The sequence below is a fragment of the Falco biarmicus genome, chromosome 4 (assembly GCF_023638135.1).
Source record: "Falco biarmicus isolate bFalBia1 chromosome 4, bFalBia1.pri, whole genome shotgun sequence".
NCBI lineage: Eukaryota > Metazoa > Chordata > Aves > Falconiformes > Falconidae > Falco > Falco biarmicus.
In genome coordinates, this window is record NC_079291.1 from 84,162,439 (window position 1) to 84,174,191 (window position 11,753).

An 11,753-nucleotide genomic window follows, 5' to 3' on the forward strand; every position below is an offset into this window, starting at 1 on the left:
AAGGCACATCTTCCAGGTTCATGGGTTTAGCCTGGTAGGTACCTGTTGTGTGTGATGGCTGGGAAGAAGTGTGGGGTGGAGATCAGGAAGGACCATGTGGCAGAAATTGCAAGCAGAGGCAGAAAGAGAAAAACACAGTGCCTGCAGGTATATATGAAGCTCATCTGGATTTGTATTCACTGTGTTTTGTAATAGGTAGACTTGAACTCACAGGTATTTTCACTGTAAGTTTATTAAATTCCATGTGATTTTGGGGAAATGAAATTTCAGAATTTTAACTTCCCCCAGTTGTTGGCATGGCCTTACCCCTTCCTTGACCTATGCCTTTTGGGACTACTTTTACACCTAAACTTTCAAAGCCATATATTGTCTCTGGGTACTTAACACAGTTGAGGGCTGCCTTTAGAGAAGCTAAGCACCAGTCACTCCTACTGACTTCAGACTGAAAAGCCAGAATAAAATAGACTTTTTGCAGGTACTTTGTCTACCAAAGACTGGACTGACAATGGGTGGACAACTCTGAAGATTTAAGCTGTTGTCATGCTGTGCCTCAGTTTCCCCAGCTGTAGAAGGATGGTGATGCATAAAAAATTTAAAGTTCCATAAAGGTCTGAGACCTGCATGCAAGAAACTCTGATGTAAGTACGAACTATTTTCAGTCACATGCATTTATCTTCTGTAGGTGTTTGGTTTAACATTTCATTGATCTGTTTCAGAGACCATGTTAGTCCATGTATTTCAGGGAGGTGACAGATAAAATGTAGACCTGAACCAACTCTGAGATACATATCACAAATCTGGGCATCTAAAACCTGCAAGTCTACAGATTTATCTGTACAGATTGAGAGGGAAAATGATTGCTGAGCTTTTACAGTTCCTTATCTCTGCCTGATCAAAGTGGAAATGGACAGAGGGAAGTTTCTCCTTCCTGCTTTATGGGTGAAATTCACCCCAGAGCAGCAGACTGCAATCGATAGTGTTACACCAGGACCTTCTTGAGCCCTGAAATCGGTTGCCCAAGGTGCATCACTGCTGCCTTGCAGTCCTTGCATGCATGTATTATTAGACCATCAAGGTTTTCAAGAGGATGGCGGGGAAAATGAGATCACCAGAAAGGCCAGTGCCATCAGTGTCTCTAACCAGTGCCAAGCTATTCTGACTTCAGCCCAAGCAGTAGACTCTAAAAGCAGATTCTGTAGGCAAGAAGTCACCCACCCACCCCAGGGAAATCTCCCACTTACCCCAGGCTAACTACTGTGACTCACAAGGCAAGCACGAAGCATTGCTTGGGGCTGTCAGCACAGGGGCTGCAGGGGTGGAGCAGAGAGCAGCCCTTGGCCTGGGCAGTGTGTCCGCACTCTGAAACAAAGCCACAGCATAGCCTGCGTTCCCTTTAATCCAAGTAATGCATGCTAGTGATGAAATCAGCTTTGCCTCTGCAGGGAGCAACAAGTTAAGCAGGTATCCTATGTCCCCAGGAGGCATGTCTTGAGGTAGCTGGACGCTGGCAAAGACTACTCACCATCAGCAGTTTGACTGTTGCCTTGACAACATTAAAGCTAGTTCAGATGTGTGGGTGGGGGAAGGAAGACTGCCTGGAGTGTGGGACATAGTCTGCTCTCAACACAGAACAAGTCCCCAAAAATGCAAAGCCTTGGGACATGAGTCATGGCCTTGAACTCCCCTGCTCCCTTCTGAGGAATGGCTTTGCCACAGGTACGGTCTCAGGTTGTGACAGGGGTGAAAACCACCAAAGGGCATGTGAAGTGGATGTACCGTGGACCCTCCCGGATGACCCTGGTGGTTTTTGATGGCTGAGGACAGGAGCTGACGAACCAGGTCCTTCCTTTCAGGTTCCTCTGAACCCCCTTTACAGCTGTGCCTGCATTTGTGCTATGTTGCGCACTGCTGTAGCCTTTCACACTACGAGGGTTTACGCCCACATCGCATGGGAGGCATCTGCACAGGGGTTACCTGATCCTGGGGAGGGAGTAAGAAGGTCTGCAGGCACCCTGACTTACACCTACTTCTGACATACAGCTACTTCATGGGTTTCTCTGGCAATCACAGAAAACCACCAACACCCTCTGTACTTCTGAAATCCCACTGGCACACCCTTATCCAAGAACTGTACTCACCAGAACTGGGCCTTAAACAACAGATGGGAGAAAGGCCTCCCTTCTCAGCCGTAGGCAGGTTCCCAGTGGCCTGGCACTTGGACAATGAGCAAAGCTGAAGAAAAAGTGAAAATATTCTCCCTATTTCTCCCCAGTTAATCTCTCACTTTCCGGCCCCTTGTAAGAACTACCACCCATGTTTGGGGTGTTGACTTGCCTGCTTCAGCTGCACATTCCTACTGAAGTGGAAAGTATTATTGGTGCGAACAGGACAGCACCATAGGAAATTCCAGGCTTCTTCAGTTTCCTTTCTTAGCAGCATGTGAAGCACTGTTTTCCTTCTTCCTTCCTTCCAGTTTTGCTTTCTGCCTAGAAGAGAAGCCAAGATGTCTGATGGTTATAAGGAAGAGTGTGTGGATGACACTGACCCCATGCAGTTCCTGGCTCCTTCTGAGAAAGAGAAAACTGAAGCCATGACCAAGTCCTCTGACATGAAGACATCCTGCTGGATGAAGGATAAGAAAGGGGGTTTCCTTGCTGGGAAGATCCAGTCTGAAAAGGATGACAAAGTCATGATGAAGATGGTAATCAACCAGCTAAGCTCTGCTTTATGGATTCAACAGGAAAGCAGGAGCCTGCCACCCTCAAAAGAAGTGCAACCCTGTCTGAATCCAGACCTATTTTGCTCTGGTGGGTTACCTGATTTGTGGGACTCCTTTCCTGAGGCCACCAGCCAGGGGCAGTGGCAGCTAGAACAGACTTGGAATTGGAGGCATGTCCAAGAGATTGCCTTCCCATGTGGTCCATGGAGACCTGTGAGAGGTAACATCACCTACTTCCTGTTCCCCAACACTGCAGACCATCGTGGTGGATGATGAACCCATCCAAGGGTGTGTGTGTTCCCTGCCCCTCTGTCACTTGTTAAAAGCAAATGGCAAAGCACTAGGACATCTGAGTTCTCTGCTTTTCTGTGCCCTGTCTTCAAATTAATTCTCTGCATTTCTTTTTTCCCATTCATAAAAAAAGAGGGTGATACTGATCTGTGGCTGCAATGAATCTACCCTCACACAGAGCTCTGGGGGCTTGCAGGTGGTCTGGAAACTGAAATAAATAGCAGTGGGAGGAATAATTTCAGTATTTGCAGGGAGCATGGAGATTCTTGAGAGAACAGTGCAGTATAGCAGCCTCAGGGATCCTTGGCCAGGTGGGATTTCCCAGCCTTTTACTTCCTGCCACCTGCAAAACCAAACCATAGTAAGAAGTGTTTTATTTGGGTAAAACTTCGTGAAGAGGAAGTTACCCAAATAATGAAAAAGACGTGAGCATCAATAATTAGGGAGGGAGACCTGGTCTTTTTTCTCATGACAGCAATGAAGTATGGTGTTTAGTATCAAATAGAAAGCCTTCCATCCTGACGGCAGCTTCAGCATGCAGAGGCATCACAGCCTTTAAGGCTGAGAGCAGTGGTCTTGTCTCTTTTCTCTTCTTCTCTTCCCTTCCCTTCCCTTCCCTTCTCTTCCCTTCTCTTCTCTTCTCTTCCCTTCTCTTCTCTTCCCTTCTCTTCCCTTCTCTTCTCTTCTCTTCTCGCTCGTTTCTTCTTCATCATCTTCTTTTTCTTTTTCCTTTCCTTTTTATTATTTTTCTTTTTCCTTTCCCCTCTGCCTCTACTGTGGGGGTCAGTAAAACAATTCAGAATTTAAGGACATAAAAAGCAGCTACATTTGGCCTTGCAGCAAAAATCCTGTTATTCTAGACCTGTGGGATTCCTTCAGTGGCTTCCTATTTCTCCTTCCAGCTTCCTCACTGCCAGAGCTCTGGATTGTCATGTCCCAGCTTGTACCTCTGCGCCTGTTTCCTCCTCCACAACTTCTCACCCCGAGGCTGTCCCTACCCTGCAAGCATTCCTAGCCTGTCTTATGCTGCCCTCTATCCTTGGAATAACCTTCCTCTTCCTACAAGCAATAAACTTCACTTCTCTTTCCCAGGTTTCTGCTTGCAGATCCCAGCGTTGCCCTACCATTCCCCTGTGCGTCTCTCAATCCTGGCATGTCCCAAAAACTCTTTTCTGGACGACTGTAGTACTAAGCACTGAAAACTGCATTACACTTTGCATTTGGAACTGAGGAAGTCTTCTGCCTGCCCCAAATCCACAAGGCTGGACCTCTGTGGAGAGCCTTTAGTAGGGCTGAAGCTGACAAGGAATTACTGCTTACAGCAGCAATTCAGCTTTCTGTGGGAGCTGACTGACAGAAGATGTATTTACTGGGCTGCTCTGGATGGTGAGGAGTGGTAGTTGTAGTGTTGAGCATCCTGCTGATGCTGACTTTTATCTTCTTGTTGTAGGAATCCCTGAAAGATCAAATCATCCAGGTGAATCCTGTTCTGGAGACCCTCCATAAAGCTAAAACTACAAGGAAGAACAGTTCCTCCTACTTTGTAAGTACCAGCCCTTCACTGATAGGTCACTGGTAGGTCATACAAAGGTGTTCCCTTGGAAGAAATAAAAACAAAAAATATTTTTAAATGCTTCCTCAAGCACTAAACTTAGTTTATATTTGCTACCTTTTCACATGAAGCATTATTGGTTCCCATTTTCTGGAACTAAGTTTGTCAGTCGATTTTGTTTTGACTTCATGTTTTTATATGTGAAAAGAAAAAAATAGTTTTGATCAACCTCAATTCAATACCCTTTCAACTGTTTACTTCTGCAAAGATTCAAAATGCTTTCATTTTTTTAGATTATTTTTAATTTTGAAATTGTCAGTGAAAATGTAAAACATTGGGGGTTTCAACTGAAGTCTCATTCCTCTGTTTCTCTGTGCTACATACTTCTACCATATGCTGCAGAGAAAGGAGGATTTCTTTAAGCTCTAATACAGAATCTAAGAAGAAAGAGGTTTTTTATAGATCTGATCTTTGAAAAGATTAAATTTCCTCTCACTGACTTGCAAATTTGCCCCTACAGGCAATGCTGTCTGTCCCTGATGAATGCTCAGAACCTCTCAGCTACTTTCTGTTTTCCTACAGATATTGCAATCTTGATTAACAGACTCATCTTTTATTTTCTCATCTAGGGCAAATTTATCTGAATTCACTTTGGGAGCATGGACAAGCTGGCTAGGGCTAACACTGAGAATTGTAAGTAAGCACATAATTCTTTATATTAACTTTGCTTTGGATTTTTGATTGTTGAATGGACCCTGTTCCGATTACATCAGGCACATGCAAATCTGAAATTAATTCTGTTAACTTGCGGGATTTGCACTGCTGTAAATGAAACTAAAAGCTGCCCCTACTTCCACAGTGAAGTTACATGCTTTAGATGATGACAAATTTATTTCTTCTCTCCTTAGTTGCCTATGAGACTCTGTGAACACATAAATGGCACAATGCCTCCCCCAAAAGCTGTACACTTTTCATTCTACAATTATATTGCAACCATTACTCACATTCATCAGTACAACACTGTAACTGCCTTGCAACCAAGACCCTAAAAATAGCTATCTAGGGAAGGTGCATTGTTCTTTGTTTGCACACGTGTGTCCAAGACTAAATTGAGAACCACAAATCTCAGCTCTCAAGGTAAAAAGACCCTGACATGTTTCCTGGCTAAAGCCCTTTAGCATGCAGAAAAAGGAGAGAGGAAACATATGGACCAGTTATTCTTTAATGTGGGATTGTCTGCATCCCTCCTACTTTCAACTCATCCCAGATTTGCATCACACCCAGAGACCATATGTTGGATTTGCCTCTCTGGACAGTGGGCCAAGGCAAGTTCAGGCTGTTTACTGGCAGGTTGCAGCTTCTTCCAGCCCAGCCTAGAGAGCAAGGGCATGGACAGACCTTCACTGTGCAAGCAGCAGGGCTGGCACAAGGGCCTTCTGCTCCCTTGCTGGAGCTCTGCTGGCAGATGGGATTGTATGAATGCTCCCTGAAGTCACTTGGACTAACTAAAATTGACAATAAAGGTGGTTTGAGTCAATCCAAATTTGTCTGAAGGACTCACATGATGCCGATCACCAGCAGAGCTATATGGACTTCAGCTGAGAGGCAAAGATGAAAAATGCCCAGCCAGAGCTGCCAGCAAGGTCTGGTGCTTTGGTGCAGCTGAATGAATTGATACAGTGAGGTCTAGAGAAGGATGTTTTCTGTGGAGACCAGAAGCCAAACTAGGCATGTTAGTGCCTGACAGAAGGTACGGACAGGGTACAAAACATCCTTTCCAAAGCTCTTCTCAGAAAGGGCTGTATAAGGACATGTTTCACAGGTCAATCTTACAAACCATGCACTGGCAATTTACAGGATGCTTAGAAGTAGGATCCGTTAGTCTGGAGATCTGTTCCTGAACCCAGCAATGACAAAACTGGACAAGCGATGGCATCTTTTTCCTCTATTTCATTAGCTGCCAAAATAGCTATAGTAAAACTTTGGCCAGTGGGAATGTTATAAAGCTTAAAACCATGCTCTGAGAGCATCATTGAAGGATACTATGGTTCTTGCTGCACTCATAGGACCTTCAAAGGACATTGCTAAATGCTGATTTCACTGATATCAAAAGCAAAATTCTCACTGACAACCACAGGACCAAGATTTTTCCATCTCTGCCTACTGACTACACCTGGATGCATTTCCTTCTGCATTCCAGGTCTGGAGAATTCATGTGTAATTTCCCAGGAAGTAGCTAAGAGATATTCTCGTATCTTCCATCAGATTCTTTCCAAGAAGAAACTTAAACTTACTCATTTGGTACTTTGTGAGCGTTATTTACTCCCTTTAATGCACACACCCCTGCTCAATCCTGTTTCTAGAATAAGAAACCTCCTCACCAGAACTGTACTTGGCTAGAGATCGAAACAGGTACTCTGCAGTGGGGGGTTGTTACTAATTATCTAGGAAGAAGAGGATTGCAAGTGACTTTTCCTTAGGCATACAAGTGAGAAAAGAAAGCTGTCTTCCCTTGTCTTGATCAATGTATGGTGAGGTCCCGCTTGATCTGGCAGGGCTGCCACTAAGGTAAAAATGATAATTTTCAAACTGACTGACTGAGCTGCCTCATGTCATTTGCTTACATCTCCTCAGGACAGAAAAGACAGTCAGGACAAGTTTTTCAATACTGTTGAAAAAGTTTGGGTGTTCAATCCCACTTACTTTGACGTGGCTGCTATCTCAAAAATCTCCTAGGCAGCCTAAGCTCATCCCACAAAAGCCCTTTTTCTTAAGTGATACACTCAAAACATGCTCAGGAGGAAGTCAAATCTACAAGAACCCTCAAGTCTCCAGTCCAAAAGCTCATGTTATGCCTTGATTCTACTGATGGCAATTGGTGCAATCACCTCTTGGTCTGTGTCTTGCTGCAGAACCTGCTTCTTGTGCCCATCCTCATCATTGCCACTGGGTGCGTGAAGGTGTGAACACAGCAGACAACATGGATAATGGGGAAGAGCCACTTCTCACTAATGTTAAATCTGAGAAACATCAGTGAAATTGAAAATACAGCAAACAGGAAGCTGCCCCCCTCTGCCCCCTCAGCCTAAGTTTCCCCTAGGAATAAAATTCAGCTTCTTCAACCTGAGGATAAATAAGCTACTGAAAGAGCACTAGGGATAGCCCGAAGATTTGTTCAATTGTCTGTGAGCTGGAGCCTGAATGTAAAAGATCTGCTCCAGAGCAAATGAGCTCGACATAGGAGTTTCTGGTTAACATTCAGCAGCCTGGGGTTTGCAGGACTTCAAATGAGCTAGTTACAGGGTTTGTTTGAAGCCTGAAAACTGACAGATCTGAAAGCTGAAGCAGAGACCATGGGTTAAAACCTGCTCTTCTCACATACATATGTAATCTCAAGGAGCAGCTTTTGTAAGAGAAAGACTTGACCCTTTGTCTGGTTTTGACACACATTTTACTTTTTAATATCATTTTGAAGAGTATCTGTTACTGAAAAGAGCTTATTGGGAATATCTGCTGGCTCCTGAGACTATTATTATAACCAGGACTTGAGCTACAGAGAGATCAAACAGTCTCCAGCTGCTGAACTTATAGTGCCCTTTCTAGCAGCTGTTGGTATTTTACAGCTTCCAGGATTTGTACATTGCAAACAGGCCTTTTGTACAAAGCAGATATGATTTTCATATCCACTGAGACAGGCAGTCCCAAATCACGGCTCACGAGTAACACACTGCAAGATTCTCCGGCATGCTGAGAGTCATGTGCTCTCCCTTCTCCAGGCATGCTGTGAGAGCAAAGCACAATGTTCCCAGCAGAGCTACACGTCCTCCCTATCTGTGCTAGCTGAGATGTGGGATATTTTCTATGAGATGTTGCTGCTCAGGTCCTGCTGATTTTAAAAAGCACGGTGAAGAGTGGAATGAGCTGATATCCCAGATGATACGTTGCGTTTTACTCAGGTATCAGAGATGCTTAGAACAACTGCTGTCATAGCACATGGCTCTTAGCTAACATAAACCAGCATACGAGAGAAAAGCAGAGTGCTGTTTACAGCAACATTAAGCTATTCTGTCCCATGCTAGTCTGAAAGGACCTGGCTGGTCAAATTTCAATGGGCTGGAAAATTATTTTAGATATTTAGCACTATAGGCTGGCTTCCAGCTTATGGTGCAGATTAAGAATTCCCTTGTGTGGGTCTGTGTCCCTTCTGCCAGGTGGCCTTTGATGTCCCGGGCTCCAGTCCAGAAGAGCAGAGCTGTGTTTACAAGCTGACAAGGGGCATCGTGCGCTTGGGCACTGTGACATTCAAGAAGAAGCCAAGAGAGGAGCAGGTAGAGGTGGACAAGATGGAGATAGGTAGAGATCTCACCGTTGGTGACAGCAAACCAGGACAAAGTCAGCATGCTAACAGATCAGCCAGTTTGTTAAGATTGAAAAAGCTGCTAAACCCAGACTCATTATAAAATGACCTTAAACAACACAGTGATTTTTTTTTTTTTTTCAAATGAACAGATGTGCTATTGAGAGTCAGAGCTGGCATTCACAGCTGCCACAGGGCAGCAGACCTAGCCAGATGGCTGAGCTGTCAGCTAAGGACTTGATCCTTCTTTGCTGAACAGCCCTGCTTTGCCGGTGTTTTTGGAGCTATGGTGGAGCAAACAGGAACATACCTCCCTGATCTTACAGACACAGAGCAGTTGCTGCAACACCTTGTTTGAGGTATTATTGCCTCTGCTTCAACCAGCAAGCTCTGCTGAATGGTGTGTGTGTGAAGGAACAGAGCTGAGACCTGCTTCCCTTCTGTCCTTCTCAGTGGGTTCCCAGCAGGGCTGGAGAGCTTGCCTGCCACTGAAAGCAGAACCTGAAACGGTTTTCCTGACTATGCAGCAAAGGGATGGGGACAATGCATGATTTTCTTCCTGTTACTCAGATTAACATATTAATCTTCCCTCCGATAGTGGCTGACAAAGTTACTCAGCTCATGGGTCTGAAGTCTGGAGAGCTCCAGCTAGGACATCACCAGGCCCAGGGTGAAAGCAGGGAACAAGGCGCAGCAGGAGGGCACCCTCTTAGTGCTGCAGTGCCAGAACTAGGGATGTGGCCAGCACACACATGTTCCTCAAGGCCGCTGATGACCAGTCAAGGCTGCTGTTAAAAGAACCATCTGGGCAAATCACACAGCTTCCTCAAGCCCACGGGAGGCAAAGGGGAAGGGGAAGAAGCTGCCTTTGAGCACCATGGTGCATTACATTGGCACAGGAAGTGTGGCCCAGTGCTGTTTCTGCCATAGCCCTGTCTCTAATCCCGAGTAAGCTGGAACATGCACTCAGGGAGGTCAGACATGAGACCATGCCCTCTGCATGAACAGATCACATCAAACTTCCACAGGTTTTAACATCCAGCAACAATGGGGGAAGTACTTTGCTGGTGTAAATTAATGTGATGCCTTAAAGAAGTACTGCAGCCAGAGACTGGCTCTGCTGCACAGAAATGTGCATCTCAGAAACCCTTTCCAGTAACAATTAATTGAAAACACTGATTGTGCAAATGTCCAACCAGTGACACAACAGCTGAGCATTTTAATGTGCAAAGAATAGCAAGGCTGCCTCATGACTTTTCAACGTGTTGCCACTGGCCTTGATTAAAAATACAGTCCTTATAGATATTCTGAAAAGGAACAAAACCCCAAAAACTCAAGCCAAGGCTTGTTTTGAGTAACACAAAGCTGTAAGAAAGCTACCCAAAAGGCACATCAGCCAAATGATTAAATTCATTTTTGCTTCTGTTGCTTACGTGTTGCTGGCAGAGCCAGAGTCCTGCAGTTCACTGCAGCTTGTCTAGTCTTTCCTGGTGCATGTGACTTGCCTCTCCGCTGTGTTGTCAAGCAGCCATGCTAATACTTAGCAGCGGGAACAGTATTTAAGCATATTATCAAACTCCACCAGTTATTCATATACTCCAGTGCACAGACATACTGACAGAACATGATCAGAGCATGAATCACAGGCCCTCTGCTCTATCTTTTTTACACTCAGCAACTATTTCCTTTCTTTGCTATCAAGTAGGTTTTGGAAAATGACATTTGACTATGCCAAAATATGCTCTGATTGTGCTTGGTTATACCAGTCTAAGCCACATTGTCCCCTCTGTCAGTGTATCAAAGTATGAGCCTAAGAGGTAAAAATATAATCTCTACGCAACATCCTTTCCTTTGGCAGCCCTGCAGAATCATTTATTCAGGGTAAATGGGCTTTCCTTGGTAAGGGCCCCTTATGAGTCCCAAGGAAGTGCATTAATGCTATTCCCGTGCCAGCACTAACTCGCTTCCTTTCCCTGTACCCACAGAGCATTCCTCCCTCTCTCTGTGCAGGTTAACAATCAGAAATCTGCTTTCTCGTGCACGGCTGCTGGGCTGTTCTCTTGCTGTATTGGAACTGGTCATGCCTTTTCTCCCCTGCTCCTTTCCAGGTGTGACACAGTATCGCAGGGTGGCTACAGAAGAACGAGGATCCCCTGAATAAAGCAGTGATGGGCTTGCTTCAGAAATCCACCATGGCCCTGCTCTGGGTCCTCTTTAAAGAGGAGGAGGCTGCAGGTAGAGTGAACATTATGTGGTACAATCAATACTGTTAGCTCAATGAGTCAGCAAGCAAACATCATCTGTTCTTGTGCCCAAGTGCTTCCTCTTCATTCTTTTGTGGAAATGATTAAGCCTGGCACTGTAACACTTGTCTTCATTCAGGTAACAGCCTGTGTCTGCCTCTGCATACTCCTCTTCCACGCTGAAAGACAATCTAGCTCTGTCCTTGAAAATTCTGCCCCTCCAGCACTAGGAGAGGCAGACGGTACACAATGTGTTCACTTTGCTCAGTGAAGGCACTACCCAGCGCTGCTGTGGAAACATGCTTGCACAGATGGAAGCATGAGTGCAGTCCCAGCTTAATGACAGGCTACATAATCCCCTCCTGGCAGTCAGTGGCCTTCTGCTGCCCAGACAAATGTCAGGTTTCTATCAACCAGAAAAACTCACTGCCTACTAGGATTGTCATCAGCCCAGCCCAGGACTCTGCAGTTGAAAGGTAAACGGGAAACAGATTAGGAAACTGCTTTTCAGACTTTGAGCTATCAAATAGGCAGGGTTGGATCCTGTTCCTACTTCCTGCATGTGCAACTCCACCTCAGCTTATGATAAAC

General features: G+C 45.2%; 1 pseudogene; it reads left to right on the forward strand.

Annotated features, from left to right (window-relative positions):
* Window positions 1–2,503: 2,503 nt before the first annotated feature.
* LOC130147654 (myosin-16-like) overlaps window positions 2,504–11,753 on the forward strand; it is a 33,003-nt pseudogene continuing 23,753 nt past the window's right edge.